Below are 10534 nucleotides of genomic sequence, written 5' to 3'. Positions count from 1 at the left end.
ACAAATTCTAATCTTATAAACACGCAGCGAAAATTATATGTATTCCATTTTCTCCAAATGCCGAAAAGGACACTTTCTAATTTGAACCTTTTTACTGGTTAATTTGATGACAGTCAAAAAAATAGAAGGGACAAAAGGATTTTCTATTATCTATATTTAGTCGAGGATAACCATCAACTATAGGATAACCAATCTAAGACTATATGTATCTATTTCATTTACATATACCCAAGCAAATCTGAGTCAGAGCGCACCTGTAACCCGACACGTACAACACTGATCAATGGCCCTTTCATAATTAAATTATTCTAATTTAATTTGCGTTGTATTCGCTCAAGTATTCATTATCGTACCGATGCAGTCTGTGTGCTCAGTACAAACGTAAATGCAGTTAAATCAACAATGAGAGATTACATCACCCTGATGCTAGCATTATTTATAGATTTCATTACCTTCCGACTTTGAATTTACTCGCTCGATTTATAATTAAGTACTGTTTTATGTTGCTATGGTGGATTACGTTAAGTGTAGTTCAATTATCGGGTCTTGATAACAAGGAAACGTATTACGTTTGCTTTTAGAGTTCTCAAGGAGCAAGACCGCGGAGAAAATATCATAATATGCTTAATTAATATTTTAAACCGTTATAATATTTGTTAAATACTACCCCTGTAAAAAGGCTAAATTGGAAAAAGACAGGGACTAAAAAGAAAACTGAATTATAATTATAAATAAAACTCCTGAAACTGACATACTTAAAGCAAAGTTTCACATTTCAGCAGATCACTTTCTAGATCAGACTTTATTTAATTTTACAGCGGAGTTTTCCGGAAATGCAATCATGTGCCTGCCATGACTTCTGTGTACTTTGATCAATAAAACACATAAATCAGCATCTTTGTAAATATTTTTCTACTAAATAAACATTCCACATCAGCATCTTCTTAAGCCAGATCGTCATCCTCAGGCCCCTAATACCCTTAGTGTTCTCTTCTGCACTGCATGCAGTTCTTTCATTCTGCCCTTTTGTGGCCCAGCACTCTAAGCCGTACAGAACATCAGGTCTTACACATCAAAAACGATGGTATTAGACCAAATCAAGGATGTTCATGATAATTCAAAAAGATCTTGTGTAACTGGTCTACTGAATTTGCTTGGTAATGATATTGAGGAAATATCAACAAAATATAACCGATGCGATAGGACTATTTTGTTGCGTAAACACCTTCATTAACTGATAAGCATGTAAATAAAATTATTAAGTGTTTATTTTGACTGCGAATTGCTCCAAATTATTCTTGCTAATGTTTTTATACTTTGTGTTTACAAACTAATGATAATTCGGAGAAGACCAATTTATTTTCGTGCCAAGCTTATGTCAACATACTTCTGTAAGTATATCATGCATCGTATGGGCGCAGTGGCGCGCTGTCTTCGTACATAACTACATATTTGAGTCCGAGAATGTGGTTACCTACATCATTTGACCTTATTAAAAATCTGGATCCAGCTCCAGCAGAGCGCGACTGTGTTTGGCAACACAACAGCAGCGGACTCGGCGGCACATCATAATGACATAATTGGCAGGGGGGAGCGCAGGCGCGCGGCGGTGCGGGGAGCGACGCGCGACGCATGCGCGGGTTTGACGGCCAAGGTCGAGGCCGAGCGATTCTGCCGCGCACCGCCGCGTTGGTAGGTTCTTCTCGCGCGCCCTCTTTCTCGAAACAACTTCTGAGGGACAAATGCGCATTAATCGCCGCGAGTGCCCCGTATCCTGCCCTTCAACACCGTCCCGGACTCACCAGAACAAGGTAACAACTCCATTTCCTAACATATTCGCGAGCGCGTTCCGTTCGGTGCAAAAATCGATCAGTTGTGTAATGTTTGTAATCACGCTTTCCATCTATGTACGTATACATAGCTTAGGTCTCGGCTTGCGTGGTTTTGCACGCTACGAATAAAGTAGATGAGCGATGTTATTCAATGCTCATAAATAATAACAGGAACTAAATGACAGATAGGTAGCATTGTCGTAGGTAGTGCTAACAAATGATTTGCTCATTGCGCGAAATTGGTCAGCACACCTTGTGGCGCGTCTCGCGTCACTCGCCGTGCACGCTAATCGTCTGAGCAAACAATTTTGACGTTGTTTTGGGAACTGAATTCATTGTAAGCTTATTTAATATAAATCTTGATTCCACAAGGATGGCTAGACGCCGATGTTTGCTTCCACATATTAACTGAGATAATACCCACTTTTTGCGTTGGTTTTTGTGGGTACCGTCCGCTAAGTATCGTTAATAGTGCTGGAGTCAAAGTACTCACACATACCAGTTCTTATATGATATTTATTTTTATGTATTTATTCGTTATATTGGAAACTTATTGTTATATTAATGATTCCACTTTGTCAAATTGACATAGTTGTGTATAGGTACTGCCGGCATTTTGCCACATCATCGTATTATTCAAGAGCTTATGCCGTCTTAGCATGTAGCCGTTGAAGCTTGTTTGTCAACCCCCAGTGGCCCTGTATGTCGGCCCATAATTTAACAAAGTATAAATATTTAAGGTCGGTTTTGTGGTAATCCCTTATTTGTTTATGCTGACGGCATGCGTCACACCGTGTACCAAGACAATGTTAGTATGTAGGCCTGTTATGTAAGGAAGGAAACCGGTTTTATTCGTTTTTAACTCCTCTCTCTCTCTCTGATTACTGGTAGTATTGGCTGATTACCTATACCTAGGGTTAAAAAAAACGAGATCAGCTCACTATCAATTCTAATGGATCATTAGTTGGCCGATAAACTAGAGGACGTTCTCAATTTAAAACTACTAAAGCTGCTGGCTTTTCGTACATTCATCCGATATGTCTAGATGAACTCAATTGATTGAAAAGACTACAAGTCTCATTGTTTAAGCCCGAGGGAACCTAATACGGGTAGCTATGTACAATGGCTGCAGTAGGATAATACATAGCTGTATGTTCAATGTCACCCCAAACGTAGCGCAGTCGTGGTGCATTCACTACGCTTTGTGACAATCTGCAGTTTTTTTTATATCTTTTGGCTAATATGGAGCAGTAGACACGTACTTATGAAAGGATGAAATATATCCTAAGAAGAGATTATTACTTAATTTTGGGGTCTTCTCTTCTCGAAAAAAGGAAGGAACCTTCCAATAGTTGTGAAGTTGAATATTTGTATCTGCAGCATTATTATTTAATAAATTAATATTATACAACACACATAAATAAAGTACATGTAAAAACTCCTACATAAAAGACACGATACAATGTATGCTTCTAAATCACTGTATCTATCCCATACATATAAATAAATTATAACATCAAATACTTATTTATTATCCTCCACCATCTAACAACATCCATTAATTGACATGTGTTTATGTCGCCATGTTTATATTATGTTTGTGTGTGTGTGTGACTCATCCCCCTCTATTTGGGTCAGGGGAAGCTGCGGGGATGGGTGGGCCGCACATCTTCACCCCTCTATCGACCGATCCCAACCCGCCCACATGAAAAAAAAGGTTTATTGACGTATCTTTGAGCAATTCTCTAATAGGCTCACCGTGATAATTCCAATGCCGCCTATGTGTGAAAAAGTGTATATTTTTGGGGTCTATTTTAAGTTTTTTTTGGGATATTTATGGCCCTCGTTTTTATACATATTTTTTTTATAAATGACTCAGTGTGGGAGGATGGGCTTTAGTTCAAATATATTTTACGATAGCTTCCTAACTTAATTAATTAGCGATACCCACGTTCGAGTACCTAAGTACAGAGAAGAAACACAAAACATGAAATAAGAGAAAATAAAAGCACAATTAACAGCTCGCTAGGGGGAGTCTTTTACTATGCGTCAATATCTTTGCTTGTCTGCTTTTACTTACCTACCTTGAAAATACATCAAAGCAATAGGTTTAGTTATTTGTCAGAAACAATTTTTTACATAGTCATTACTTAAAATATTTGAAATCGATCGGAATTCAAGACCATTTTACAACTTATAAAAATATACCTAGGTATTTAGGTTCTGAAAAATATAAAAAAATTGCTACAGAAACTTCAACAAAGGACACACACAAAAATATTTCTCCCGTTTTGTAAAATACTGCTTATTGCAAAAGTTGCTTATAAAAATATTCAGCTATCTACTTAGACTTTCACGTGTTCCAGGGTCTCTTCAGGTTAATTTTAGGAGGAAAGACGCAATGTTGAATTTATCCCACAATAAGCTTACACGAGTTTCCCTAATCCACTCAGCTCAGGACCTTGAAAGAATCAAAGTCACTTACCATACAGGGTTCTTGAGGTTCCATCTAAAAATAAATCCTCTTTTCATGTTTTTCCTGTTTGGTGAAAAAAAAAATAAAGAAATATGGTGGCACTTGTGCGTTTGACAGCTGTCAATTTTCTAAATGACATAACTGTCAACTGCACCAAAAAACTGTCAGGTCTATTTTTAGTAACATTTGCTACTATGTCAATACTATTAATTTGAATCAATTTGAATATGGAATGTAAATTAAGCCTAAAGGCAACAAAGAAGCCGTAATGGGCCAGTATCAAATGACGAAAGAGCATGATAGTTGGGTTAGGTTAGTAACTATTTCCATAGTAGATACATCTATTACGTAAGCTGCAAACTGCGGTGTTGCGCATCCGATAAGCTACTTCCACATATGTAGTTCCAGAGGGATACAAAATTATCCTTTGTTAAATCCTTGCGTACCTACTTATCAAATAATGTAAGGATATTTTCAATTGCAATTGTAAAGAGTAGGTCTATCTGAAAGTACAAAAACTTTAACTCTCTAGCTACTAATGAAACGATTAATATCAAATTTAAAATTAAGGAAGGTATCTATTATTTACCTCACAGTCCTAAAAGTACATAAACGTTTCCCAAACAAAGTATAGACATCCATTGATGGTAAAGCAGTGTTTACAACAGGGCGGGTCAGCTGGGCGCGCGCCGATCGATTCGCGCTTCGTGTGCCTCCGTGAAGGACAAGGCCAGCCCGGCTTGTGACGCCGAATGCCGTAACTTTATACGCAGTAGAACCCTGGATGTAATCCGTGTTCGATAGTGTGTCTGTGCCCTTTGTGGTGTGGGTTCAACATTTTTGCACGGAACTGATGCTTTTGCTTCAAGACGCAATATAGGAAGATACTTTAAATTGTGATGTTTGTAGATAGTGCGCTTTCTATGGTTAGAAAAGAGACTTAAGGCAATGTGGAAGCAAACAAGAAGACGGCGCTAATTTAGTAAGTAAGTGCTTTTAATTTATAAGTAGGAGTTGATATTCAAGTTGATAAACAATACGTAAAACATAAGCAAAATGGCAAATCCCGTAAAACTGATTTGAAGTCCAAAAGTCGTAGTTAACATAAAAATTACAATCTTCAAAATAGGAAAGGATTCTCTTATTTGCTTTGTTAATGCCAGAGATATTTAAACACTCGTTAAATCAACATTGACAAATAATTAATTTTGCACAATTCAGGTGTATTTATAATAATGTTGCAACTGAATCCACAATAGACACGTGCTAAGATCTCAATAACCGGTTCTGCTAAGCAATATGCGTTATTCATTAGCTGTCGATCATACAGAGAATATTTATATGCACCCTGAAGACTTAGCCGCAGTGACGTCGAAATAATGTACGGAGAAAATTACATAGACCGGTGCAGTATTCATTAATCTTGCCCAGACAGAAGTTTTACTCGTCTTATTGTACGAAAGAACATTAAACCAAAGAACGTGGAAAGGAAATTGAAATATTTACAAACGATGCATTTTTCAGCCGCTAGCCCAAGGCGTATTTTTGAAGCCGTTGAACAAGACGGCAAATTATAATATTACCATTTAATGTGGAGACCATTGATTAAATGCCATGTCAAATATTTATATTGTTCACATTCACAATTGGGTATACAAAATGAATTCAAACACGTTAAGTGAATCATTCTAAGAATAGAAGTACTTAAATAATTGTAAATCAATTCATGTTCACTTGCTCAGTAATGTGGGTATAACTTATTTAGGATCTTAGATCCCTTCGAACTTTAACCTTAAAAGAGCGCGGCAAAGGTCAAACGTCTTCAGAAAGGCCGGATGATATACATAACGTCATTTATAAATAAACGGACCACGTACCTCCTGTTTATTAATTTTGTTACATGTCTAAGGTGAAGCAGAAAGGTCATATAGTCTACTATGTCAATTTCTTCCATATATAAATATGGCAAAGTGAGCAAAAATAGAATTCCAAGAGTTCTGTTTCGCAGTTTTAAACTTTAAATGTCATACTCGGTTGTTTCATATTTCATAAATGCAGACCATTTGTATTATTACCTTATAATAGCCATCAAAAACCTTCCTGAGTCCTAGATACCTGTATTATGGACCTCAATTATGCCAAGTATTGCGTGGTAAAAGTCTCTTCGAAAATATTTTTTGGCATAACAACTGAGAGACTCCTGCTGAATACATCATTTTAGAAAATACAAGCAATATAAAAATTATTTCTTTGGACAATCCTCTTTTCCCCTTAAAAGTATACTCGAAAGTCGAAACAGCAAAGATTCGAAATTATTCAAAAACCCAAGTGCAAGTAAGTTGATGCATCAGGAAAATGACTCATTTTCTTTGCACATAAAAAGATCAAAGTGGGTCGTGAACAATGACGAAGTGACAAGTTGACCGCAAAACAGTCGTCCATTTTCCTTGCATGACTCTTATGACATCTGTCATACAATCTTATGAAATCTTCTTTTTTCTTTTTCATCGTTGGGTAATTTTCTCATTTTTTACAAATCTCTCTTTTTAACATTTTTTTATTATTTTTGAAGTCCCTCTTTCTATTTACTTTATGTCTACAATTTCAATTCATCATTATCCTTGATATTGACTTTCTACCCACGTAAAGGATTCCATTCACTTGGGGATTTCTCTCATGAATAGTTTAAGGAAAAGAAAAAGGTACAACTCCATTGAGTTTTTATTATATATAATTAATAAAAAAATATATTAAAGTAGCTACAAATCATTAATCAATAACATTTTGAGATTTTCACATTTCCGAAAATTCTGCATGCCTCAAGGTGGCATCCTAGGTCCAACCTTATTTTCGGAAATATTTATGGAAATGTAAGTACCCATATTAGTTTTGATTTAGAACAGGATCAGGAGAACACTGCAATGAGGCAGAAATATAACAATCCAGAACCTCTTATTAGTGAAGCTTCGAAGATACAATCAATCTTGCTCACGACAAAGTTCAGTGCACCGTTATCAAAGTTCTAAGTGAAATTAATGTGCGTGGGCCTTGGATGCTTCGTAATAATACTTCTCAAGGTAATAAACTTCTAGTGGGTAGTTATAATTGGATCTCATACGTTATATAAGTTAATAACGTCGAATGCTCTTTGTTATAAATCAGGAACATGAACGCCTAAACAGCAAAGATGCCTATTAATATGGTCTTCTTTGTGAAGAACTTTAACAAAGCTATCAGAATATTACAATTGTGTAATGATGTATTTGGCAAGATAAGCATCGAAGCGGTAAGGGAAGTTAATACATTAGCACGTAATATTACATATATTCGCTCTAACGGAGTGTATTGAGTTAGTGCTTGGCATTGAAACCTAAGTACTAGGTAGCTAGGCAGCCCGGGATCTGCGTGGCCTTTACAGTGGGTAGCGTCGCAGGTCCGCGGCGCCGGGCTGTGCGCGCGCACTCAGATCGATCTCACAACATCCCCCGCCAACCCTCCGCCCGCGCCCCTCGCACCCCGACACGTGTAGGAAGATGCCTCATCACCCACGTCTGATTATGTTTTATAACTACTACATGAAACCAAACCGCTCATAACTCAACTCCATTTCAAATTATGTATTACAATCGCATACATAGGTACTCCACTTCTGAGAGACGGTGTTATTAATAGAATTTCTGCTTGATATCATAAACATAATAATTATCGAAGAAATGATTGCGGGCTTAATAAATCGCCGGTTGGTAACAAAAGTCTCAAGTGCGACCAGTTTTTATGCATCTCCGATATTACATCAGATGTGCCTCGAGCGGCGCACGAGCAAACACCATGATCGCCTCGACACATCGCCAAATATTGTGAATATTATAATACTCTACCCCGGGATTGTTTACTTATCTGTTATATAATTCTGGAATCTCAAAATATATCATTCAATTAACGATTAAGAAATAGTATCTAATTATTATAGTAAGAAGCAGACTATAGCAAAAACTGATAACTCCGGCCAAACATCCAAAAAATAACATATTACAGTGTATTTAAACATAGATACAAAATTGCAGATATCTGTCGACTGCAATTTGTACGTTCCACAGCTTCATCAATTATAGAATCGTGTGTTCCACCTATTACACTTCGAATGCTTCTGTGTGTCATAAAAAGTAAATAAGTCAAACGGAAACAGCGCGTCACCACTCGGTATATAGATGCTGGCATGAAGAATATCTTCGCATTATACAGTTGAAGACTGGAATCAGTACTTTGTATTCTGCAAGTTGGGCTCGAGCAGTGGCGGTGACGGAAGGATGGCGGGAGAGGGGCGGTGCAGCTGCCGGTGCATCTCCATCCCCCGCCGGGCCCGCCCCGCGCCCCCCGCCGCGCCGCGCCGGCCCATTGCCAAGTTCAATGCCAAGGTCATGCGCGCGCGAGTGCGGCTGCGCGCCGCAATGCAGGAGCGGCCGGCGGCAGGCAGCCGGCGAGCCGTCAGTGCCTCACCGACGACCGCGCCACACACCGCATCGCCACCACACTGCGCGAGTCAGCGGCTCACCTGACCAATCATTATAGTTCCGTCAAAATTGTCACGTTGAGGCCTTCCGCGAGTCTCGCGCCGCACAAGCGTGGACGCGTCGAACGATCGCGCTTAACTTGTTTCCTTCCAACTGGTTGTACCAGAACCGTTGTGACTCCGAGTGCATATCAGCGGCATACAGATGCATGGCGGTGATACAGTTCCGCGACGTGACTGCCGTGCCCGCCACATGTGCTATTATACCACTGACAGCGCTGTTGATGCCACGCCATATGCCATTATGCAACATTTCTCCAAGCGAAACATACTGCAGTAAGTTTCCCATAGCAATTTGTTGACTAACAAATATTTTAGTAATAATGAAAATAATGGAACGCAATGCTGCACTAGCTTGTAACCCCAAGAGAAAAAACATAGTAATCATACTGTGAGAATTACATATAACCAGTTCCAAATAACTTCACGTTTGCATATTTGCTGTAATTGGTGTCCCTGAAATTGTTTCAAGTTCTCAACATAATGACTCTTGTTACGGTCGCTTCTTTATGAATAAATAATGTGATCCAAACTAGTGAAGCCACCGCGTTCCGCGTACAAGCAGCCATGTTTACTTTAGTTATTAGACAGTCTATAACTACAACTAGCTCGTGTATGCTCTACAAGGCCCAATTATTCTCAAGTCTTATCACCAAATCATGATCATATTTGATGGGGTTATCACAAGTATCTAATGAAAATCTAATTTTCATGATCAACGTGTCTTCAACATTGTTAACATTACCTTCGAATCCATTGTAAACTCGTGTGACGTTGATTTCGTCGGCCTTATTCTTGAATCTTACATAATATGCCGAAAATTCGTACGATGAAGCTACAGTAGTTATGTAAGGAGCATTCTTTCGACCAAAAGCAAAAAAGGAAGAAAAGGATCGAGCCGCCGAAATTCCAGGCCATAAAATGGCCCCAAAAGATCTCAAAAGATTCATCAAGGGCATCAACTAAACCACTAAAGGGCCGAGCAAAGCGGCGCGCTATGTATCCTGTTGTAGCGTTAGTTCGCAAAAAATGTCGAACATGAGTTCAAGGCGATCGGGTGATCCCAGCCGACGCTGGCTTTGGTAGGCCAGCACAAACAAAAACTTGACTTATTAAAGCTAATATAAGCTAGTAAGCTAATATAAGCTAATATGTGCTTATTGAGTCTTCATCTATCAATTTTTAGATCATTTAGGATCAAATCAAATCAAATTATCATGCGGTTCAGGGCAGCTTAATTATAAGTTGACATCAATCTTTATCTGTTTCATGCGGAAAGTTGTTCTCTACATCAAGTCTGATTCAAAAAACAACAATCAATATTTGATTGGTTTTCCCCATTTAATTAGGTATTCTACTCCAAGTTTATTTGGTCAAACGTAATCTTCTATATTGGGTATTATCTTTCTTTTCCTATTCGTCATGTAACACAGCATCCGCAAAATATAACGACGAGGTACTTGATTTTGTTTGACCTTGCTAAAACTCAGCATATAGTATTAAATATTATTTATTTAGACTCGGGTAATAATCATATAATAGAAGCGTCAAAAGTGATAGTTGTTTACATACCTATTCAATATTTGCGGTATTGAATCCATATTGATGAGCAAAAACTTTGAGACAAAAATTAGGATTCGAATTTAGTAGATAATC

The sequence above is a fragment of the Helicoverpa armigera genome, chromosome 20, assembly GCF_030705265.1.
Source record: "Helicoverpa armigera isolate CAAS_96S chromosome 20, ASM3070526v1, whole genome shotgun sequence".
Classification (NCBI taxonomy): Eukaryota; Metazoa; Arthropoda; class Insecta; order Lepidoptera; family Noctuidae; genus Helicoverpa; species Helicoverpa armigera.
The sequence above is the reverse complement of the archived record's forward strand: the minus strand, read 5'-3'. Positions refer to the sequence as shown.